General features: G+C 47.6%; 1 protein-coding gene across 1 annotated transcript in view; it reads right to left on the reverse strand.

The window, feature by feature from the left end:
* Nucleotides 1–25,755, reverse strand: part of SPECC1 (sperm antigen with calponin homology and coiled-coil domains 1) — a 245,943-nt gene that overhangs the window by 181,995 nt on the left and 38,193 nt on the right.

The following is a 25,755-nucleotide window of genomic DNA, read 5'->3' on the forward strand; positions in this document are numbered from 1 at the left end:
CCCGCGCGCAGCAACGAAGACCCAACGCAGCCAAAACTAAATGAAAATTTTTTTAAGTACAATGTTACTGATGCTCTGACATTACTCTTTGGCAAAATGATGGCTTCTCCTTGGTCAGGGGCACCTAGCACAGTCTTACTGCATATATATATATATATATATATCCCCACATAAAGCAGGTCAGCTTGAGTCAAGACACGTTATGTCCATAAGCCTTGCCGTTTTAGGGTTGATAATTGAGCAACTTAACGTAATTTCCAAGTAGACATAAATGAATTACTTGAAAAACAGATTTCACAGAAGCACAGGTTTTTTCTTCTTTTGGACAAAAATGGTATCAAAAATTAATAGGGTGCCCTCAATAAATCTGTGAAATAAATTTTTAAAAATTAATAGGGCAGCTTTTAATTGGGCAGACCTGACATCATAGGACAGAGTTACCCACCCTAACTAAAACATTCTATGAAAGACAATTTATGCAAAGGAGCAGGATGCGGTTAAAGACCTGGGGGGTGGGGGAGTGTGAATCCACGTCCCAAGGCAAGCAAGACAGCCTGAGTCCTTCGATCAATGCTGAGGAGGTGGGCTGGCCGTCTCTTAACCTCTCTGAGCCCATTTTGTTCTCAGTAGCACAATGGGACCCTGACTCTGCTGTCCCCGTGGACTCTCATGACCTGGGATGTGAGACAGAAGACCAAAACCGCAGACAAGAAACAAACTGAAAAAAAGTACTTTAAAAAACACCACTAGGGGGCTTCCCTGGTGGCGCAGTGGTTGGGAGTCCGCCTGCCAATGCGGGGGACGCGGATTCGTGCCCCGGTCCGGGAGGATCCCGCGTGCCGCGGGGTGGCTGGGCCCGTGGGCTGTGGCCGCTGGGCCTGCGCGTCCAGAGCCTGTGCTCCGCGACGGGAGAGGCCACAACAGTGAGAGGCCCGCGTACCGCAAAAAAAAAACACAAACAAACAAACAAACAAAAAAAACACCACTAGGAAGGAAATCCAAAAGAGAGGGGCTATATGTATATGTATAGCTGATTCACTTTGCTGTACAGCAGAAACTAACACAACACTGTCAAGCAACTATACTCCAATAAAAATTTTAAAAAACAAACAAAAAACACACCACTAGGTGACAGCTAATGCCAGTGGCCGCACTCACAGGACCCGGGGCTAAATAACTGCTCCCCAGGATCACAGCTGGTGCTCAGCGGCCCTGGGCCTCCTCTCCCATCACCGCATCCCAGGACACCCTGTCCGTCCCGCTGAGAAAAAGAAAAGGCTGCCCATTGCCCCCAGCCTGGCGCAGTGGGGTCCTCCTCCCATTCTTATCTCCTTTCCCAGGGACACCATTTCAACCCACAGCGTCCCAGCCAGGGCCATCCAGTTCCTGCTCCTACTTAAAGGGATTAGCTGGGGACAGGGGTCCAAGACCTGGGGCTCATTCTGCAGCACTGCTATCCTGGCAGCTGTGCCAATGTGGCTACAGGTGAAAATAATATTTTTTAAAAGATTTATCTATTATTTATTTTTGGCTGTGTCCGGCCTTAATTGGAGCATGCGGGATCTTTCGTTGCAGCGCACGGGCTTCTCTCTGGTTGGGGTGCAGGGGTTTTCTCTCTCTAGTTGTGGCACGCGGGCTCTGTAGTTTGCGGCGCGCGAGCTCAGTAGTTGCGGTGTGCGGGCTTAGCTGCCCCGCAGCCTGGGGGATCTTAGTTCCCCGACCAGGGATCGAACCCCCATCCCCTGCATTGCAAGGCAGATTCTTTACCACTGGACCACCAGGGAAGTCCTGTGAAAATAATATTTTTAAGACAGCGATTTGTTTTCTAAAGTGTTTTTGAGAAAAATTATTCACGATTTCAGTTATATGATTAGTTCAATAGTCTCAGCTTGGTTCCAGGTATCATGATTTTTTAAAATTCTATATTTAAAAAACCACTTCTCGTGTATTTTACGATGTTCAGCACCAGCTACTTTTCCTTCTCGGCCCACAATTTTTAATTATGGTTTCCACAGCAACAATGAAAGAATTCCTAGGTTAAGACCTATAGAGCAACTAATTTTATTAAATGAATATAAACGTAAAATGAACGAACATAGCCTGAGTGATTCTTGGAGAGAATTACTGATGAATTTTATCCAGGACTGCAGGAACAACCAGTAACATGTCAGTGTGACTCATGGAGACGAGAAATAAAATACGTTTCATGAAGACGCCCTTTTACGTGATGATTGCAACTACTTAGAGATGATTATTGCAGGGCTTACTTGATGAAAACATAGGTGATTCTGCAATGCATCTATGCTTTCCAAAATCTGCCCAGGTCACCCCTGAAATGAAATGCCTCTTGTTTATTCCCCAGAAGGAAGAAAGAATGTGAAGAGGAAAAGCAGAAGAAAGATGATAGAAAATATCCCCAATGTTGCCCTAAGTCCTTGGCAAAAAAAAAAAAAAAAAAAGTAATAACAATAACAGAAATAAACAAAGGAAGGAAAGAAGAAAGGAAGGAGAGAAGGAAAAGGAAAGGGGGGGAGGGGAGGGGAGGGGAGAGGAGAGGGGAGGGGAGAGGGGAGGAGGAGAAAGGCATCCTAGTGAAAACTCCAGATCTAAACTCTTAATCTCTGACAACCTTCTAGACAATCACCTGAAAAACAAGCAGCCACTTTTTTTTTCTTTTTTTTTTCATGCAGCCACTTTTCAAAGGCTGCCTGGTTACTTGCTCTGAGGCAGAATTCTCAGGTTTACTTCATTTGCATCATCACACCTTTCTTTATTCTCCTAGAACCTTGAACCCATCAAATTACTCCCAGACAAGTGTACACAGAGGGCCTTCCTGCCGCGGGCCCTCCTCACTGCCAGGCTCTTCTTCCTTGTCTCCCTTCATGCGTCTTTCCCGTTATCTCCCCAGACGGAGGCTTCTATTTTGTATTCGTGCACCAGCCAGGCTCTTCAAATTCCATCTTCTTCCAGAAACCAAAATACAGAGCAATGAAATAAGTAATGTCCCCTCTTGAACGAGGAAGAGAGCCCTAATGGTAGGGAGCGTGCCAGGGGGTGGGATGCCGGGGGGGTAGTGGGCTCTGCTAGATCAAAGCAGCTCTGCAGGGACGGACGACGAAAGGATGAGAGCAGAGGGTGGGGACACCGCTCCAGCCAGGCTGAAGGCCAGCTTTGCACCCTTCTCCCCACGCTCCACGTCCAGGACCTTGTTAAGCATCGCCCAACCCCCATCCAGCAGGACTGGTGTCTTCCTAGTGTTCTCCAAATCTCCAAATCGGCCTGCTCTGGCCCTGCCCTCTGTCCACTCCCAAGAAGGCCTCCTGCTGGCAGGGGGCAGGTGCCCTCAGGCCCACTCCTAGTTTCTGCAGCCTTTCACCCAATCTGCTTCCCGCCGTCTCCTCTCCGACCCTCCTCTCGCCCCTAACCCCGGGCCTGGTGTCAAACCCTCCCTGTAATCCTACGAGGTAAGGGTCACCTCCGTTCAGGGAGGTTAAGCAACGTGCCCAGACCACAGAGTTTATGATACAGCCAGGATTCAAACCCAGTTTTAATGGGCTCTTACACACCAGGGTTGGGTACGGCCTCCCTGGATAATCTTTCTCCCATGGGAAAGCACACGGGCTTTTGGATCCAGTGTTCCTGGTCAAAATCCAGCTCCACCGTTCACTGCGTGAGCTGGGACATGCTTGCCGAACACTGTGATTCTCAATATCGTCACCTGATAAATGGAGTTACTGGTGCCTGCACCGCAAAGCTGAAGATGAAGGAGGACACGGCACTCGGAAGACACTCAGCAAACACCAGATGCCCCCCCACAACTGTTCGCCGTGTTCAGCTGGGGCCGCTCTGCTTTAAGAACTCAGCAACACCCAGCGGTGGATGGATGGGATCAATGTGCACTGGCCGGGGCCACCTAAGGAAAGAGCTCTCTTTATACACAGAGCGGCCTGTTTTCATTTGGAAACGGCGAAGAGGGAAAGTACGGAGGAAGATGAACACCGAGAGCAGACACCTTACAGTCACTAGAACTGGCCCCCGCTGCTGAAAGAGAAACACGGGCGTGAATGCTGGGTGAACGATACTTTTCTTAGGGATGTGAACAAGTAACGGAAAAGAAATAGACGGGTTCTGGCCAAGGACAAGATCATGGGAAAAGAAGTTTCTATTACTGATTCCCTGATTTCCTAACATCCTCCTAAACATCTCAAAGACGGTTGCATCCACTGTTGCAAAACACCCACTCGTAAGTAGCTCCACGCAGTTCAAACCCGTGTTATTCGAGGGTCCACAGCACAGTTAAATTTAGGAATTCACTCCCACCGGGGTGGGGAGAGGGCCTTCCCAGGGGTGTTTTCCTTAAATTGCTCATTTTATTTAATTATCAAGCTCCTTTCCTTGCCAGAATCGTGCAAGACTTCTCTTTAAACCAGAACTCATTAATTGTATGGAGTTAAGTAGAAAAGATAGAAGAGAGAGAGGGAAGAGGGAACACAGTTAGGAATACGGTGAGTGTCCGGGCACTGGGGAGGGTCAGAGCCCCTCCAACATGCTGCTGGGCTGCTTCATCACCGCCTTCAGAACCTGGGCTGGAGGGGTTGTCTCGGCCCTCAGATTGGTTACCGTTTTAAGGCAAGAAAACGGAAAGGCGACTGGGAAACCATTCTGGACCCTCACAAATAACAGGGAGCGTCCAGGGACTTCCCTGGCAGTCCAGTGGTTAAGACTCTGCGCTTCCACTGCAGGGGGCGAGGGTTCGATCTCTGGTCGGGGAACTAAGACCCTGCGTGCCGTGCGGCTTGGCCAAAAATAAATTTTGAAAAAAATAAGGAGTGTCCGGGAGTGGGAGAGGGCATTGAGGTTTGCACTCCAAGTACAATAAGCCCCAGGAAGCCGAGAACTGAGGCATTCAAGTCTGAGAACGAACACACTAAGAATGTTCGCATAGCTCAACTACCAGGGGACTCGGCAGGAAATAGAAGGCAAGTGAACAGCAGGCCGAAAATATCTAGCTAGAGCTTTCTAGAACACATGCCCAGTCTGCTCTTGACCTCTTCAGCAGGGTGGGTGGCTGATTCTGCCCCCGGGGGGAACATTTGGCAACGTGCGCAGCTGCTTTGGGTTGTCACAACGTGGGGCAGGGGGAGGGGCTAGGGTAGAGCCAGGGATGCTTCTGGACATCCCAGTACCCAAAGGGCAGCCCCACAGCAAAGAAGGATCCAGGCTAAAAGGTCAAGAGTCGAGGTCGAGAAACTCAGCTCCAGAGGAAGAGGGAGGCTCCTCGGGCGCTGATTCTTAGGCACCTGGTTCGTTTATGCTAATATTGGAATGTTTACGCTGAAAATCTAGTTTGGGAGCAGCTGAGGGAATCCCAGACTTCGGCTGGAGGCCACAGGAAACTCTTCAAAGCTTATTATTTCCTGTTAGTCTCGACATGAAAAATCATCCCGTTAGCCTTAGATTCCCTCCTGGTAAATAAATAGAAAAGAACAGGTTTCCACACAGCATCAGAAGGAAAATGGCAAACAAAAATTCACTGATCCTATCAGGAGAAGTTATTGAAAGAAAACGAGAACCAAGAAGGGATAAGACAAAAACTAAACAGAAGAGAACATCTGCACAGCACTAGCCATACCATCTCAAGCCAAAAACAAACTCTGGAAATGGAATAGGGACTTGCAGAAACTATGACACGCTGCCACGAGGTGGAGACCGTAACAAATAGAGCTTAATCTGGAATAAGAAACAGGAGGAGCTGGTCTCTAAATATGAAATGCAGACCCCAAAGAGAGGCTGTAATCTGGGAGCTATATTGAGACCAAACCCTGAGAATCGCTGCCCCAGGACATCCTTCTGTCTCCAAAGCTGAACCAAGAAGCCAGCATCCCACAGAGCTGGTGGCCCCTAATCAGTAGTTATTTCCTTACTTATAACATGGCTTCACATCAAAGAATTAAAAGAATGAGCCAAGGCAGTAGAAAGGAGACGGAAATAAAATACTTCCAAGAGCTCTTTCTATAGGAATAGTTTGAAAAGGTCTGTTGAAAGAGTAACTAAGAATACAAACTATAGTCTAGTGCCAAGACCATTCAATAGGGAAGGACAGTCTTTTCAGGAAATGGTGCTGAGAAAACTGGATATCCACACGAAAAGAATGAAGTTGAACCCTTACCTTACACCATATACAAAAATGAACTCAAAATGGATGAAAGACCTAAATATAAGAGCCCAAACTGTCAAACTCTTAGAGGAAAACACAGGGGAAAAGCTTTATGACATTGGATTTGGCAATGAATTCTTAAATATGACACCAAAAGCACAGGCAACAAGAAAAACTAGACAGATTGGGATATGTCAAAATTAAACACTTCTGTGCATCAAAGAACACAATCAACAGCGTAAAATGGCAACTCACAGAATGGAAGAAAATATTGGCAAATGGGTTTGCTGTGGACTGAATTGTGTCCCCTGTCCCACCACATTTACATGTTGAAGCCCTAATTCTCAGTGTGATTGCATTTGGAGCTAGGGCTTTTAGGAGGTAAAGTAAGGTTAAATGAAGTGATAAGGGCAGGTCCTAATCCAATAGGATTGGTGGCTTTATTAGAAGAGGGGGAGAGAGAGATCTTTCTCCTGTGCACACACACTGATGAGAAGCCATGGGAGGACACAGTGAGAAGGTGGCCGTCTGCAAGCCAGAAAAAGAGCCCTCACCAAGCACCAAATCAGCCATACATACCTTGCTCTTGGACTTCCCAGCCTCCATTATGGTAAGAAATCAATTTCTGTTGTTTAAATCACACCGTCTATGGTATTTTGTTATGACAGCCCAGGCAGACTGAGACAGGGCTAATATCCAGAATATATAAAGAACTCCTGCAACTCAACAACAAAAACAAACCTGATTTAAAGATGGACAAAGGGCTAGAATAGACATTTCTCCAAAGAAGATATATGCATGGCCAATAAGTACACAAAAAGATGCTCAACATCACTAATCATTAGGGAAATGCAAGTCAAAATCACAATGAGATACCACTTCATACCCATTAGGATGGGTACTACCAAACCAAACCAAACCAGAAAGAAACAAATGTTGGCGAGGATGTGGAGAAATTTGGAACTCTTGTGAACTGTTGCTGGGAATGTAACATGGTGCAGCTGCTATGGAGAACAGTATGGCAGTTCCTCAAAAAATAAAAAATAGGGCTTCCCTGGTGGCGCAGTGGTTGACAGTCTGCCTGCTGATGCAGGGGACGTGGGTTCGTGCCCCGGTCTGGGAAGATCCCACATGCCGTGGAGCAGCTGGGCCCGTGAGCCATGGCCGCTGAGCCTGCGCATCTGGAGACTGTGCTCTGCAACGGGAGAGGCCACAGCAGTGAGAGGCCCACGTACCGGAAAAAAAAATTAAAATTAAAATTAAAAAAAAAATAGATTTTACCGTATGATCCAGTGATTCCACTTCTGGGCACATTCCCAAAAGAACTGAAAGCAGGGTCTCAACGAGGTATTTGCACACCCATGTTCACAGCAGCATTATTCACAACAGCCAAAAAAGGTGGAAGCAACCCAAGTGTCCACTGATGGATGAGCGGATACACAAAAATGTGGTCTATACATCCAGTGGAATATTACTGTCTTAAAAAGGAAGGAAATTCGGATACATTCTACAGCATGGATGAATCTTGAACACCTCATGCTAAGTGAAATAAGCCAGGCAGAAAAAGACAAACACACTTGTATGATTACACTTATATGAAGTACTTACAGGAGTCAAATTCACAGGAACAGAAAGTAAAATGGTGGGGGCCAGGGGCTGGGGGAGTGAGGAACAGGAGTTAGTGTTTAATGGGGACAGAGTTTCAGTTTTGTAAGATAAACACAGTTCTGGGGACGGATGGTGGTGATGGTCGCACAACAGTGTGAATGTACTTAATGCCACGGAACTAAACACTTAAAAATGGTTAAGACAGTAAATTTTATATTATGTGTATTTGACCACAATTTTTTAAAATGTGATAAGAAAGACAAAACAAAACAAAAGCTATAGTGTAGGAGAGAACCGCAGACTTTCATCTCCATTTCGGCAAAAGCATCTTGGGTCAGAATGTTTGCTCAGTCACATGATGCCCCTGCCACTGTCTGGGACATCAGCTGGGAAACTGGGGAGAGCTCCAACAGGACCCGTTTACAAGGGGCTGGGCTAGGACGTTATCACCGCCGGCCCACGGGGTCGGGGAGGAAGCCGCTGGGACCCGGAGAGGACTAGACCAAGAGCAGAAGCTGAGGCCTCGATAGAGAAATGCAGCTAACCCAAACAGCTCAGTAGCACTGGGGGCGGGGGGGGGGGGGGCGGGAGCAGCTGGGGAGAGAAAGACCTCAAGGGTGTTCTCCCCTCCCCGACCCTCCAGGGCTACCCACGGGCTCACGGAGAAGGCGGGGTTGCAAGGGTGGAACGGCCACCACTGATGCGGCATCCACAAGGTGGTGGCAACGTGGAGGGACAAACGAAGGCCTGGCCATCTCCCACCCGCCTTCCAAAGTGAGCTCAGGGGTCTCCCTCCGGAAGCCTCCCCCAGCCCAGGAGGGCCTCCTCGCGGCTCCTACCCTCGTCTGTCCACCGACCCGCCACGCTGCTGGCCTGTCGCCTTCCTGGGGGGCCGCCTGCCCGAGCACAGCGCGGAGACAGTCCTGACTCGGCAGCTTCTCCCGACTTCCCGTTTCTGTTATCCTTGAGGGCTCCCTCCCGGCCTCCCAGACTCAAAACCTCAGAGCATCGTGGCCTCCCCGCGGCCCGCGGCCGCTTCTCACAGCCACAGCTGCCGGGGGGAGCTCAGGCTCCGGCACCAAGCCCACAAGCCCTCCTTCTTCTCCGGATGGACTGAGCACAGCTCCGGCTCCTCCGTCCCGGAGCCACCCCTTCCCCGCAGTCCTCCTGCCCGGCTCCAGCGCTGAGCTGGGGCCGCCGCTCCCGCTCAGACCCTCGGTCGGTGCTCATCTTCAGGCTGACGCTTCTCACAGCGTCTCCGGGCCAGGCTCGGGGCCAGAGGCAGAGATGTCACCATGCTTCACAGTCAGCGCCCAGTGAGGCCCCAGGAATTTGCTCGCTTCCCAAGCCGGGGCCTGTGCTCAACCTTGCTCCAGATCAAGGGACTGCCCAGCTGAGCTCTGCCCTGCGGTGCAGCCAGACCCAGACCTCCCCACCGTTCTCGTCTGGGGGCACCCACGGCCCCGGGACCCTCCTCAGAGACCTCCCCCAGGAATGTTCCAGTCCCTCCTGCGAGGCTCTGCCACCAAGACTTTCTGATACGCACCCGCCCTAGACTCCCCCCGCATTTCCCTGCCCCCTCCCCGTCCCGCCCCCCTCCTGATGCCGCAGCATCCCCGGGTCCCCAGCTCTGCTCTTGCCCAGCTTGCCCACAACAGTTAATGCCACTCAACAGCTGGAGGGCTCTTTAAAAACACAAATCATGGGGCTTCCCTGATGGCGCAGTGGTTGGGAGTCCGCCTGCCGATGCGGGGGACGCGGGTTCGTGCGGCTGGGCTCGTGAGCCGTGGCCGCTGAGCCTGCGCGTCCGGAGCCTGTGCTCCACAACGGGAGAGGCCCACAGCAGTGAGAGGCCCGCGTACCGCAAAAACAAAAATCATAAAAACGGGTAACATGGTACATTTTATGGTATGTGTGTGTTTTTAACCACGATTTAAATTTTAAAAATTATTAAAAAAAAAAAACAACCACAAGTCAGATCATGTCCCTCCCCACGGAGAAACTTGCTGTGGCTTCTCACTATATTTAGAGTGCAAATCCAAGATCTCTGTCACAACCCCAAAGTCCTAGGCCATCGTGGGGCTGCCCGTCTGCATTTTGAGACCCTCGCCTGTGTGCTGTGGGAGCTACTCCAGCCCCTCGGACCTGCCCAGCTGGTTCCCAAGGAGGGCCGTTGAACTGGAAGGCCCCCCTCCAGCTCTTCACACGGCCCGGGGGGTGGGGGTGGGGGTGGCGGTCCTTCCTCCAAAAGGCCTTTCCCTTCCAGTCTCCGGAGGAGCTCACCGCACAGCCCCCCAGTCATTCCTTCAGAGCTTCTATCACCCCAACCAGGCTCTGGCTGTACTGACCATCCATCGTGGGTCCTCAGCCTCCGCCCACCCCCTGCAGCTCCCAGGGCACTTTACCTTCCGGTTCGTCACAGTGTTCCCGGATGCACCGAGCAGGTGCTTAACCAACATCAGCTAATGAAGGTTTGGATCCTGCCTGTCATTGAAGAACTGTGTGCAAGTGTCTCCCTGCCCTTCCCTCTCTAGCCAGGCACCCAGATTCACAAAGTATTTGCTGAATTAATCAGAGAACACAAAACGGAGCCGTAAAGCAATGACAGTTCTTCTCCTGTAAGACTTATAAATGCCTCTAAACAATTACCAAATAAGCAGTCCCCAGATTGCTTTCAGGATGAAAACCCCATGGATATTGATACAGAGCCTTCCAGCATTATTACCTTGAAAACAGGGTTCATGTTGCTGTATACGCATTAGCCTTATGAAATTCATCTCATTAACTTATAACATGCTGGAGAAATAGTTCCCAAAGTTATTCAACACCAAACCTCAGAAATCATCTACTGATTCATCTCCATTCGTGAGTTTATTCCCGAAGGACAGCTTTTTCAATTTGTGCTAGACATCCCAGTTTCACCGTAACAGTCAATAATAGTTTACAAATTTTTTTTTTTTTTTTTGCGGTATGCGGGCCTCTCACTGCTGTGGCCTCCCCCATTGCGGAGCACAGGCTCTGGACACGCAGGCTCAGCAGCCATGGCTCACGGGCCCAGCCGCTGCGCGGCATGTGGGATCTTCCCAGACCGGGGCACGAACCCGTGTCCCCTGCATCGGCAGGCGGACTCTCAACCACTGCGCCACCAGGGAAGCCCAATAGTTTACAATTTTATGCTCTAAGATTTCAGACACCTTAACCAAAACATCACAATACATGCATTTATGTTCGATGCTCTGTTAAGTGGTAGCCAATGGCAACCACAGGTTTAGGGACCCAATAAGTTAAAGTGTCAAGTCTAAGTACCTTTTATGCAGCCTTTTCTGTTTCTTTGTTCCTACCGGGGGCCCCCTCAGTCAGGTGGGACAAGGGGCAAGGCCCTATGATGTCAGTGGCACAGCTTCCAAGGAAACAGGCGGCCACTTCTGAGTCATTCTGTTCTATTTCCTCTAGAAAACAATGCAAACACTGCAGGGCATGCCGCCCCCAACCCCAGTACCCCCAGCAAAACCCTATGCCCTCCACCACTCACTTCAATGCACTTGCCCTACAGAGATGGGGGGCACGCAAGTCCCCTCCCCCAGCGCTACAGGGCACAGATGCAAACAGGGGCCCTCCGTCCACGGGCGGAGAGATGGGGCCCCACCCCACATCCACCGCCCCCCTGGGCTCACTATACGTTAGCCACATGGGCCTCTGGCCATGTTTCTGACCTTGTGTGTGTCTGTCTGTATGTATGTATACCTGTGTGTGCACTGTCTGTGTCTGTGCCTCTGTGTGTCTGTGTGTGTGTGTGTGCATCTGTGTGTGTCTGTCTGTGTGTGGGTGTGGCAGTGGGAACAACCCATTTGTTTTAGGATTTTTTTTCTATTGGGGTATAGCTGAGTTACAGTGTTGTGTTAGTTTCAGGTGCACAGCAAAGTGATTCAGTTATATATACATATATATATTCTTTTTCAGATTCTTTTCCCTTATAGGTTATTACAAGATATTGAATATAGTTCCCTGTTCTATACAGTAGGACCTTTTTGGTTATCTATTTTATATAGAGTGTATATGTTAATCCCAAGCTCCTAATTTAGGAGTTTGGGAACAAGCAACTGAATAAGCAAAGTAAATCTTGAGCTCGACAAAATGAAGAACTTGTATAGGGAAGAAACCAAGACGGACTCTGGTTGCCTTCTTGCTTCTTACTCAGAAAGGGCGGACTTCTCCTCTGATCGGTACCTTCAGAGGCCTGTGGTCCCTGACAGACTCACAAAGGACCCCGTTGGCGGCTGTGGGTTTTCTATAACGATGACATTATTCTGAAAAGGCAGCCCCGAGTCATGGGAGCTTGAAGGGTTCAGAGTGGCAGGGTCTCAGCTGGAGATCAGCCACGCTGCGTGCTGTGGCCCAGGAGTGTCGGGAGGCCGGCCAGGGTGGCCCCTGGCAGCCCGTCCACCATCTGTCTGCCTGTCTGTCTGTCCAAGGCACTGAAGAACCTCCCGGGAGAACTCTCATCCTGGGGGCCCAGGGAGGGAGGCAGGGACTCGGCCGGGAAGATGAAGGGCCCTTTCATCGTGTCTTTGGGGGCGTATGGAAGCCCTGGCTCTTGGCGGTGGCGGAGGAGCGGCAGCGGGCGGGCCAGGCTCCCAGCTGTGGCCCCAGGAGCTGGGTCTGCAGCACCTCGAGGGCAGGGACAGGACAGCGGGGCAGGGGAGGGACAAAGGGAGGGACCGCACAGCCGCTGACCCTGTTAGCGGTCTGTGTCGGCTCCTGGACCACGGGAGGAAACGAGGGGGAAACAGAACTTTCCTGGACCTTCTACAGGCACAGAGCGTGCAGGGGCCTGACTCAGGCCCGCACGGTGGCACTGGCCACCCCAGGCGTGACAGACACCCCCTCTGGGTAAGGGGCAGAGTCCGTCCCTCCAGCAGGGCTGTAGGACTCTGCCATTGCTCTGGATTTCCTTATTGTTACCGGCTTAAGTTAAATCACTGGACGTGCTGATTTCTTTTTTGTTTTCACATTCCTGAAATATTCTTTTCTAAGCCACAGGCTTCAGCTATTTTCCTGTAGTGCCAGCTGGCTCATGAAAGCAACTGCTGTCCTTTGCAGGGTTAACGTATTCAGCACCTGGAGCACGCCCTACCTTTCCCCAGCACACCACACTTTGAGGATTGTGTTTTAAATATATACAATAGCCTCAGATCTGAGGGATCATGTACAGGCTGCTCCTGGGACGACCTTGTCATCAGGGGTGCCTCGCAGGGGTCTTGGGAGCGAATCTACAAGGAACAGCAGGACAGCAGCGGCTCTCTGGTCCACCCCCAGGGTAGGAGCCTGAGACAATGACGCCACAGCACTGTGGCCGTCCCCTAAGGATGGGCCCTTTGTGATAAGGAAGAAAGATAGTCCCCTGTCCCTCAGGGGACCCGGCATGAGCCACGTCACCAGGCTGCCCCCACCTTCTCTTTGTTCTGGGATGAGGCCCACCGTGCGCTCTGCCCACGCCTGCCAGGCGCCCTGCACTCAGATCCCAGAGCCACAAAGGATGGGCAGCTATCCTGCCACCAGCCTCCAGGCCTCCCCACTGCCACTCCACACCCAGGACAATGGCTCCCCACCCCCACTCCTACTTTCAACCTACCCCCTACCGTCCTGTCCTGCTCCCCCACCACAAGGAGTGTCCACAGCACCCCAACCAGACTGACACCCTGCTGACTCATCTCCCACCCCGGCTCCTCGGTCCAGAGGATCCTGGAGCAAAGGACCATCTCATTCCTCTGTGGTTTCACAGCTCTCCGCCCACTGTCTGGGCCATAATCAATGTTGTGTAAAGACAGGCTGAAAACCTCAATAAAATTAGAAAGCTGCTAGAAGAAGACAGGAGAAAATCTTTGTGACCTTCAGTCAGGCAACGATTTCTTAGAATCAACACCAAAAGCATGATCCATAAATAAAATTTTTTAAAAAACTGATAAATTGGACTTCATCAAAATTGAAAACTTCTGCTCTTCAGAAGACATTGTCAAGAAAATGAAAAGCCAGCTGGAAGGGAAGCATCCGCAAAACACAAAACTGAAAAACACACAACTCAATAAAAAATGGTCAAAGATTTAAACACTTCACCAAAGAAGGTAACTGGACGGCAGATAAACACATGAGAAGATGCTCAGGGGCATGAGTCATTAAGTAAATGCAAACTGAAACCACAGGGAGATATTACTACGTGCCTAATTAGAATGCCTTGAAGCTTAAAAAAATAAAAACAAGTGCAGGCAAGGATATGGAGCAACTGGAACTCCCATTCATTGTTGATGAAAATGCAAACTGGTGCGGCTGCTTTGCAAATCAGTGTAGCCATTTCTTATTGTTAAAAAAAACCCCAAAATTTAACTGAGTAAATTTTAAAGATCTTATTGGCTTTACTCAATGATTCACAAAGAGAGCAGCATCCCATCTAGCACAGAGAGAGGAGCTCCGAGGAACTGTACAAAGTGAAAGACTTTTACAGGCAGAAGGAGCGGGAACAGGAAGTTATACTCGGCGAAAAGCAGGCTGGTTACTGCAAGGTCACTTCCCTTTAGGGGATGCAGGGGTCCACCCGGCAGGTGACCTCACTGGTGCTGATCAGGGGATTCCCGATTCCCTGGTTAAAGATCCTGTTTCTGGGAGAGGCTGAAACTGTAATTAAGTGAAATTTGGTGGCGTGGGGCTCAGCATCAGCGACTCCATTTGGGGCCTCTTGTTTTTAACGTTACAAAATTAAACATGCACTTGTCATACAATCTAGTAATCCCACTCCTCAGTATTTATCCAAGAGAAATGAAAACTGTGTCTGAGTGGGAAGCCTGATTCACAGGCTTGGGTTCTGATGAAATAAAATGCCTATTTTAAGGCAAGACAAGAAAATTTTAAACAGAAACTTTTTTCTCTGCTTTTGGTCTCCTCCCCCGCCTCCAGGGTACACTGTGCATCTTCATCAACCAGACTTCCCCCATGGCAGAGAGAACTGCTCAACCATAAAGATCAATTTTTCTCCTTCTGCAACAAGGACCTACTGGATAGCACAGGGAAGTATACTCAATATTCTGTAATAACCTGTAAGGGAAAAGAATCTGAAAAAGAATATATATACATGTATATATATATATATAACTGAATCACTTTGCTATACACCTGAAACTAACACAACACTGTAAATCAACTACACCTCAGTAAAAAAATAAAATTAAAAAACAAAAAACAAAAATGTTCTCCCTCTGGTACCAGCCATGTAACTCATGAGAAGACAATATTCCTTTCTCAATCCCGTAAGGGGTCACGAGGACCACCACTGGCCTGGTGCATGCAGACATCTTTGGTGGACTTTATATATGAAGCCAATATATCATTTCCCTTAAAGACAGTGATTGGTGCAGAAGAGACTGGTCAGAAGACCTAGAGAGATACTGGGCCATACCTAAAGGAAGTTCTTAGCTTAAATACTTATGACCTTACATGAGCATTACTAGCTATGTTACCTGTATCCTGCCTATTTTACAAAAGGATTGTTTCTTACGTCACCAAACGTGTGACTGAGCCTCAGATAAAATTAATGATGATTAGGTGACTTGAAACGACTGACCAAATACATAGTTCTATAAGATCAGTGATTGTAACAGTGTAACTCTAGAATTGGGAGGAAGCCACAGAGGGAACCGTTTCCTGGACCATAACAGACTGTAGGACAGGGGGTCCAGAGGTTTTGGGCAACTATTAACAGGGCCTAGTCCAGTATCAGCACATCAAGGGGCACATCAACAAAATCCTCACCCGACCTGGGAATGAGCATTCCTAGGACCATGGGACAAATTGGTCACTAAATGCCTCCCAAACCTTTGTCAAAATTAAGACCAAAATGGAGGGGCCTGTAACATAAAGAATGTAGCCCACCATCCAGTTCCACAAGAACCAAGTCATCAGCCACTGCAGTGCAGTCAGTGACCCACAGGACACCTTGAAAGGAATTCTGAGCAAAGACCAAGATGAGGCACTTTGTGTTCCGGGAAACCTGGCAGAACCAACCCTCAGACAGGTAGACATTTCCAGGAGAAATTTTTTATGAACCTGGATTCTTACATCTTCCCATACTTAGAAAAGCACTTAAAAAAAAAAAAAGCATTAATTAAGGTGTCTGTTCCTGGTGACCAGCAGCAACCTTCTACTGAGATGAGTGCTTCACTGTATGTACCCCCTTTGCCAAAATCACAGCCTCCCCGCCTTACCTCTTGGGAACAGTTCTCAGAGTTACCTGACAGGCCGTCTCCCGGGTTATAATCCCTGGGTTGGCTCGTATAAAATGTCCATTTCTTTCTTAGATTGACGATCAATTAATTTTTTCATCGACAGTTCATAACGGCAAAAACTGGAAACAACCTGTCTCCGTGGTGGGTGGATAGACAGACCGGAGTGTCCACGCAGTGAAACACTCCTCATCAGTGAAAAAGAAGGAGCTAGGGGTACGTGCAAGAAAGTGGATGAATTATGCTTAGGGGAAGAGGTCAGCCTCAAAAGGCTTCCTGCTACGGGACTCTATTCACATGACGCAATGGAAAAGGCAACACCCTGGGGACAGAGCACAGACCAGCAGTTACCAGGGCCTGGGAGTAGAAGAAGGAGTATATGAAATATATGTATATGAAATATATGTATATGAAATATAAGTATATGAAATATATCTGGCCTTTGCCTGTGGTTCCTGGTAATGGGGCTCGTCACCAGGAAGACCAAGTGATTAGAGGGTTGGGATCTCAGCCCCTTCCCCCAGCCTCTGGGAAGGGAGAGGGGCTTGCAGATTAAGCTCCATAATCTCTTGGTGGACACGTACACATCCAGGAGGGTGACACACACCAGGTCCACAGGGACAGGAGCTCCTGAGGAAGTGCTCGGGACCCTTCTGGACCGCCCCCTCTATACCCCTTCATCCAGCTGTTCATCTGTAGCCTTTATAATACCCTTGATAATGAACTGGCAAACGTAAGGAAATGTTTCTCTGAGTAGCAAATTAGTCAAATCCGAGGAGGGGGTCCTGGCAACCCCTGATCTATAGCCGGTGGGTCCGAAGCACAGGGGTCAGCCCGGACCTGCGATCAGCGTGTGAAGCGGGGACAGTCTTGTGGGACTAAGCCTTTACACCCTGTCCAGGTGGACAGCACCAGAACTGAGTTAACTGCTTGGTGGCTGGAAAACACCTCAGAGGGGCTGACTGTAAAGAAGAGCCAGGAGACCTGGGGGCGAGTGGCGGAGGTCACGCTCTGCAGGCATCGGTCAAGCTCATGTGGGCTGAATGAATGCCATCTCTCCTTGGCCCAAGCCCACCTTCCCAAACTCGCTTCTGCTCCCCCCAGCCTGGGCTTCCCTAGCCCCCAGCAGCCTGGGATGCCCACATCTTTGCTTTTTTTCTTGTTCCCCGGCCTGAGCTGCCTTTCTCACCCTCACTGCCCTTTACTCAAATCTCACCTATCCTTCAAGCCCCAGATCAGATGTGACTTCTTCCCTGTAACCTCATCTGACTGCCACCTCCCCACACCCACAAAAAGCTGGAAATTAGGGCTTCCCTGGTGGCGCAGTGGTTGAGGGTCCGCCTGCCGACGCAGGGGACACGGGTTCGTGCCCCGGTCCGGGAAGATCCCACATGCCGCAGAGCGGCTGGGCCTGTGAGCCATGGCCGCTGGGCCTGCGCGTCCGGAGCCTGTGCTCCGCAACGGGAGAGGCCACAACAGTGAGAGGCCCACGTACAGCAAAAAAAAAAAAAAAAAAAAAAACCGTTAAAGGGCTTCCCTGGTGGTGTAGTGGTTGAGAATCTGCCTGCCAATGCAGTCCTGGTCTGGGAAGATCCCACATGCCATGGAGCAACTAGGCCCGTGAGCCACAACTACTGAGCCTGCGCGTCTGGAGTCTGTGCTCCGCAACGAGAGGCCGCGATAGCGAGAGGCCCGCGCACCATGATGAGAGTGGCTCCCGCTTGCCACAACTGGAGAAAGCCCTCACACAGAAACGAAGACCCAACACAGCCATAAATAAATAAATAAATAATTTTTTTAAAAAAAGAAAAACGTTAAGGAAGAATAAAATGTTGCCTCTCAACACTGCCTCAAATGTTGCCTCTAAAATTCCTAAAACTGTGAACTTTCCCAATCCTGAGCCTCTACAGCTGGGATCCTGCTCCCTAAAATTTTCTGGCCCGTGGGCCCGGAAAAGTGTCTATTTATGTATTTATCTTACACAAATACAGACTCACGAAAAACTCAAACATGGACGTACATCTAGAAAAAGGTAAAAGAGACCTTGCCCTAATTCTCCCTACCTCTCCAGAAGTAACACCGTGAACAGCCTGATATTTTATATCCAGAACTTTTTAAAAATGAACTTTTATATTCATACAAATAAAAATCTAGAGCTCAGGTTTCTTAACATAACGACATTTTTAATGTAAATATGATTATGTTGGATGTGCGTACTTGAAAACATGTACAGTATTTTCTAAGACATTAAAGGCTGTTACACGTTTTGGTAGGTTTTGTAAAATTGCCGTACAAAAAAAGCTTTGCTGATTCTTGTTCCTATTAGTTGTGATTGCCAGTGCCCATCTCCATATGTTCTCTTTGATGCTGCCTATCTGCTACAGGGAAAGTGACATTTCATTAGTATTTGAATTTGCATTTCCCTGATTCTTACCGAGGTATCTTTATTGGCTGTCAATATTTCTTCATATATTTATGGAAATAAATATACATTTCCATTTATAAGTTGCCTTTGCCCACTTTTCCTGTGTGTCTTTGCCTTTTTCTAATGGATGTGTGGAAACTCCTCTCTTATAATGGTTAGCAGCTCTCTGTGGTATGGGCACTACACATAGTTCTCTCTGCCACATGCCTGTCTTTCAATGTACCAAGTTTTTAAATGTGTATAGAGTCAAGTGTGTCATCTTTTTCTGTCTCCCAAGATTATATGAAGGGTTGTCTTAAGTCATAAAGGGAAAGAATGACACATTTGACTCTATATAAGAAATACAAGGGAACCCTCCTACACTTGGTGGGAATGAAAACTGGTACAACCATTATGGAAAACATTATGGAGGTTCCTTAAAAAAAACTAAATATAGAACTACCAGATGATCCAGCAATCCCACTCCTGGGCATATATCCAGAGAAAACCATAATTCAAAAAGATACATGCACCCCAGTGTTCATTGCAGCACTGTTTACAATAGCCAAGACACGGAAGCAACCTAAATTTCCACCAACAGAGGAATGGATAAAGAAGATGTGGTGCATATATACAATGGAATATTACTTAGCCATAACAAAGAACGAAATAATGTCATTTGAAGCAACATGGATGGACCTAGATATTGTCATACTGAGTGAAGTAAGTCAGACAGAGAAAGACAAATATCATATGATATCGCTTATATGTGGAATCTACAAAAACAAAAAATGGTACAAATGAACTTATTTACAAAACAGAAAAGGAGTCACAGACATAGAAAATAAACATATGGTTACGGGGGGGGGAAGGGGGGATGAGGGATAAATTGGGAGATTGGGATTGACATATACACACTACTATATATAAAACAGATAACTAATAAGGACCTACTGTAGAGCACAGAGAACTCTACTCAATACTCTGTAATGAGCTATATGGGAAAAGAATCTAAAAACGAGTGGAGATATATATATCTATACATACAGATAGATATAGATGTATCTATATAGATTTATCTATATCTATATATATATCTGATTCACTTTGCTGCACACCTGAAACACAACATTGTCATAAATCAACTATACTCCAATTAAAATTACATTAAAAAGAAACACAAAGAATGCATATTTATGTATATAAAATAGATGTATACATATATATGTCTCTATGCATATCTGTGTACCCCAAATACTTTTTCAGTATTTCCTTGTTTAACTTTATTTCCCCACCCCAACAACCCATGGCGTGGACACTATAACCATCCCCATTTTACAGATGAGAAGACTAAGGCCAGGGAGGCTGAGACGGAGCCCTCGCTGCCAACAACTCTTCCTTTGACTCAGCGTCCCTCCACACAACCCATTCTCTCCACACATCTTAAAACAGCAAAATCAACACAGAGTGATAACAGCTCAGACACGGTCAGCTCCTATAAATAAAACAGACAATCCAGAAAAAGCACATATCATAGAACAGCTGAGGATATAAACTGACAAAATTATAAAGTATTAGCGAACATAAAGATCACTCATAAATGACAATGGGAAAACTGCCTAGCATTATTTTGTTTAAGTCAAAGTCCACTTTTCACATCATGCACCAAAGTAAAAACTAGAAGGAAATAAATCCCTTAAAAAAAGACAGATTTCTAAAGTAAGAATAGTTAAAAATGGACAGATGTGACTATGCAAAAATGTTAAATGGCTGTATGGTTTTAAAAAATTCATTGTAAAAAGGTAAAACATAGTCTGGGGAAAATAACTGATGAAACTTTGTGAGTAAATCTTTTAAAAACCTTTATGGGGACTTCCCTGGTGGTCCAGTGGTAAAGAATCCGCCTTACAATGCAGGGGACGCGGGTTTGATCCCCGGTCAGGGAACTGAGATCCCACATGCCGCGGGGCAACTAATCCCATGTGACACAACTACTGAGCTCACGCGCCTCAACTGGAGAAGAGAAAAACCGCACACCGCAACTAGAGAGAAGCCCGTGCACCACGACGAAGAGCCCACGTGCTGCAACTAAGACCCAACGCAGCCAAAACTAAATAATAAATAAATCTTAAAAAAAAAAACTTTATGAATTAGCCACCCCCACGAAAAACGCATTAAGATCCTCATAGATGAGTGAGCAAAGAGAAGGTACAATTTGTAAACAAACGTGAAAAAAAAGTTCATCGTAAGTATATTTAAAAAGATGCAAAATTACCAACAAGTGCTTCCTTTTTACCTGTTCTTTTTTTTTTCTTTCATGGTGCTGTCACTGGAATGGATAAAATTAAACTGACATCTCACACACAGTGTTGGTAGAAAAGCAATCTAGCAACATATACAAAGCACTGTTAAAAATTCATGTGCTTTGGGCTTCCCTGGTGGCGCAGTGGTTAAGAATCCGCCTGCCAATGCAGGGGACATGGGTTCAAGCCCTGGTCTGGGAAGATCCCACATGCCGCAGAGCAACTAAGCCTGTGGGCCACAACTACTGAGCCTGTGCTCTAGAGTCCACGAGACACAACTACTGAGCCCGCACGCTACAACTACTGAAGCCCAGGCGCCTAGAGCCCGTGCTCCACAACCAGAGAAGCCACTGCGTGAGAAGACCGCGCACCACAACGAAGACTAGCCCCCAATCGCCGCAACTAGAGAAAGCCCACACGCAGCAACGAAGACCCAACGCAGCCAAAAGTTAATTAATTAATTTTTAAAAATTCACGCGCTTTTGACCCAGTAATCCCACCTCTGAGAATCCATTTTACAGATAATCCAAAAACTTGGGGAAGATTATACGGACAAGACAGTCACTTAAGTGCCCTTTATCACAGCGAACAAACAAAAATCAATCCCCTTTTCAAGAACAGGGAATAGTAAATTAATTTATAGAACAAACCCTTACTAGAACATTATACGCCATTAAAAATAATTGTGAACTAATAATATAAAGAAGTATGCTATAATATTTAATTGTACAGGTCCAGAGAAATATAGAAATTTGAAGTCGTTTTAGTGCATGGGATTGAGTCACTCTTTTCCTCTGATTTCTAAACTTACTCCGGGTTTCGAAAGACCTACGTTCCAATCCCAGACCACCCCCACCCACCAGTCAGTCTGCCCTTGGCCAAGTTACAAGACCTTTCTGTGCCTCAGTTTCCCCACCTCGAAAGTGAAGACCGCACATGTGGGCGCCTCAGGGGACGACAGTGAGACTCAGAGAAGATGATCCTCGGGGAGAGCTCAACTGCTGTGTCTGCCACGCAGTAAGCAGACAAAAGTGGTATGTTTATCATTTTTAAAAATATTAACATGCTTGAAAAATAAAATTGAAGCGCGGGAAAAAGATGCTTCCCATGCAGTGGCTTTTCCCAAATGAAGGTGTGGTCTTGTCTGTTTTGCACTCCCTCGACTTTCGCGGGTGTCTTCTGCTGAGACGACACTGCAACTTCCACGTAAACTCACTTGGCAAAGGAGAGATGAAGGGAAGTGAAACGGCCACTCTAGCCAGAGCCACGTAAAAATGTATAGTCTGTGGGGCGCAGCTGCAGAGAACGGACCCAAGGTCCAAGGAGCACATGTGTGTCTCCACCTTTGCATCCTAATGGGAGGGGGCAAGGCACATTTCTCAAGTCAACTTAAAAAATGGACTTTCTACATAACTGAGCTAAAGGTTTGATTCTACCAAGAGATTAGACCCAATGGAAAAAAAAGGGGAAAATAAAACCCAAACTTAATTTCCAGCAGCGTGGTGGAGACCTTTCAAAGTAGCTGGAGCCCTTTGCCAGGGCGGGTGGGGCAAAAGACCGTCTAAACAGAAACCATATAACGAGTAACTTCCTAGAAAAGCCTCTATCTTTGTCATATCTTTGAAACTCTGCCATCTAGGCCTTGCAAGCACAATGTTTGGCCCAGATACTGAGCACGGGCACGTTATCGGGCCCTCTGCAAGGAGGGGTGGGTGTGCTCCCCAGAGCTGGTCTTCCAGGGGAGAAGGCCCTAGAACCTCCTGGGGGTGAAGAACCAGGCAAGTGGGCGGCTCCCCCCGTGGGAGTTCAGACTTCCACCCTTGGCGAGAAGAACGCACAGAAGCAGCCCTCTTCACCGCGGTTGTGAAACACAGATCTCCACGCTGCTAGGAATTAGTACCCACCGGGAGGATTTCTCTTCCAAAGACCTTTAGACGTTTAACCTAAAGTTAGCATTAATTATCCTTACTTGGCAAGACGAGAGAAGTGACAGGCAGTGAGAAAAGACAGTGTTTTCAAGCCGTCAGAAAATGTCTGAAATCCATTTTTAGGCCCCCAAACATGCACGTAGCATGAACTTGCCCAGTCCACAAACCACAGGACGATATATTAATAACGCTGTAGTCACAGCAGGAGTCACCGGGACTTGAGACGTTACAGCCACAAAAGAAGAACCTCTTCCCACAGATACAGCTGTTCTAAGAGTTTCCACCTCCATCTTAAAGAATAACCAACTGGGTACTTACTGCAAAACCTTTGGCTTCTCCTGCTTCTCAGAGCGGCTGGCCTCAATCAGCAAGCCAGCCGCACTATTTTGGGGTTTGGTGCCGGCCGGGAGGAAAACCACACTCGAGGGGCCAGGCACTGAGCACTGGAACAACGCTTCGCTCAGGAAACAGGCGGGCTCTGCTCTCCAGGGCTTCCGACGGCCTCTCCCTCTGCCTCTCCCTCCCCTCCACCCCCCACCCACTCCCCCCAAAAACCTGCAAAATCACTTCTATCCTACTGGTTCCTGAATACTTCCTTTGAACCTCTCTGAAACATAAGGATTTAAAGATGTAGGCTGACTAGTTTCTCGCTGATTGCTCCCTGAGATATCAAACAGAAAAAAAAAAAAAGTCAGTCTGCTCTTCAGAGGTGAGTCTGCCCTGAAGCCTCAGGGTCCCTTCCTTTCGAGCCTGTGACTCGTAGAATGTTCTAGGTAGGATGGGAAATTCAGATTACAGCCAGGAACATTTCAAAGCAGGGGGTTCTGATCAGCAGACTCTAGGGACCTCGGAGGTAAGGCGTCTGGATCTCCAAGGCTCCGTGATCGGTTGAGATTTCACTTTTCACTCAAGATAAATACTTACATACTTAATTTTGAATTCAGAGAGCTCCAAGATCATAAGAGCACCCTCACGACAGGTGGCCTACAAGCCCCATGACGGTAAGATCTCCTGTCACAGGGGGCGAACACGCTGCATGGAAAATACACATGGAAGAAATTTTGTGAAGGTAAACAAGCTACTGTGCTGTATCCACACTCACCAAGAACCGAAGGGATCAGGGCCAGGCAGAGCTTAGTCACGGCCATAAACTGGATTTTAATTGCTATTTTACTGAAAAATAGGTGTGAAAAGCAGCCGAGTAGCCCTTACATGGCGGCGTGGGTCGGCAGAGCCTCGGTGATGCTGAGTCCCCTGTGTTCACCGCGGTTCCATCCCCATCCCAGACCACAGAAAGGTGCTCTGCTCACGCAGCTTAGAACCGCTCCCCACTACCTCCACCGCCAGGGGTGTTGCTATAACTGTGGCCCCATGCCCCCCTGGCAAACGCTGCTGCCTCGGGGGGCCCCCCTCTTTCCCTTAAAGAAAGCGAGAGGCACAATGCATGGGACACGCCCTCGCGGAGGAAGGTCCATCCTCCGGGGTGCCGGGGACGCACGGGGACCTAACTCACCCCGGGGTTCCTCCAGCGCATGGCCCCGTGGCACAGTCACAGGAGGTGGCCACGGTCCGGACTCTGCAAGTGACAGAACTCCGTTTAAGCAAAATAGCAAACTTACTGGCTAACTGGCTAGTCTGGGGATGACTTCAAGCTGGCTTTAAGCCAGTTATACCTGGAGGTTCAAACGCCACTGGGAAGCTGCTTCTCATCACCTCTCAGCTCTGCTTCCCTGAGTTCGCGTCACCCCAACACAGGAGCTCTTGGGATGGGAAAGCCTTTCCCAGCAGCATTCCAGGACTAGGGGGCTTTAAGCATTCAAGATCTCAGGAGAAGAGACCTCAGAAAAGAACCCCAGAGTGATACACTGTCCAACCCAGTGGAGGGGAGAGGGACCTGGGTGATTGGTGACCCCACTAGTTGTAAGAGCAGTTCCCAAAAGCAAAAAAAAAAAAAAAAAAAGCTGGACAGACAAAAAAGTACAAGCTAGTCACCCACTAGCGCCTTGGAGTTAAGCCTTTCATGTGATCATGTCTTACTTCCCCAATCGGACTGTAAATCTATTAATAGGAAGATATACACAAAATGTTAACAGTGGTTATCTCTGGAATTGCAGGTCATTTATTTTTTTTAATTCACCTTGTATCTTCTAAATTTTCTAAAACAAGTAGGTATTAAATTGTGTAATAAAATAATTAATTAAATACGTTACTGCATGCTAAACAAATCCTACTTACAAAGTAAAAAATATATATATAAAATATCTATGAATAAACCTGGTAAGAAAATTGCTGTTGCCCCCCAAAATCTACAATATTTTACAGAATGACAAAAAGAGGGCTGGATGGAAAAATATACCATGATTTTCCAATTAGGTATTCATCATTCACAAAATAATTTTATAAATGTATTGTAATTCCAATAAAAATTCTAATAGGATTAGAAGTGTGAAGAAAATTCTTTATAAAGTTATCCTAAAATTCATCTGGTAAAATAATTCATCCTTCTCTATAAAAGAAAATTCCAAAAAAAAAGAAAGTGTATTTGTACTCCCAGATATTAAAGCAGACCAGAAAAGTAAAATAATTATAATAGTACGGCTCAGGAATAGAAGGATCATCAGTGAACCATAACAAAGCGCAGGCATGAGAATTTGGATTACAATAAAGATGGCGTCACTAATCTGAGGACAAGGAATGGATTGTTTTTTAAAATGGCATTGGGAAAACTGGCTGGTCATAGGCAGAAAAAGAGAGTGACAGGGAAAGAAGGAAAGAGATTCCTACCTCACACCAAATGAATTTTGAAGGAATAAAGATTTAAGTGGGTAGAAAAAGAAGCATTAGGGCTTCCCTGGTGGCGCAGTGGTTGAGAGTCCGCCTGCCGATGCAGGGGACGCGGGTTCGTGCCCCGGTCCGGGAGGATCCCACATGCCTCGGAGTGGCTGGGCCCGTGAGCCATGGCCGCTGAGCCTGCGCGTCCGGAGCCTGTGCTCCGCAAGGGGAGAGGCCACAACACAAGGGGAGAGGCTCGCGTACCGCAAAAAAATAAATAAATAAAAATGAAGCATTACAAGAACTAGAAGAA

Source organism: Globicephala melas, chromosome 20 (assembly GCF_963455315.2).
Source record: "Globicephala melas chromosome 20, mGloMel1.2, whole genome shotgun sequence".
Taxonomy (NCBI): domain Eukaryota; kingdom Metazoa; phylum Chordata; class Mammalia; order Artiodactyla; family Delphinidae; genus Globicephala; species Globicephala melas.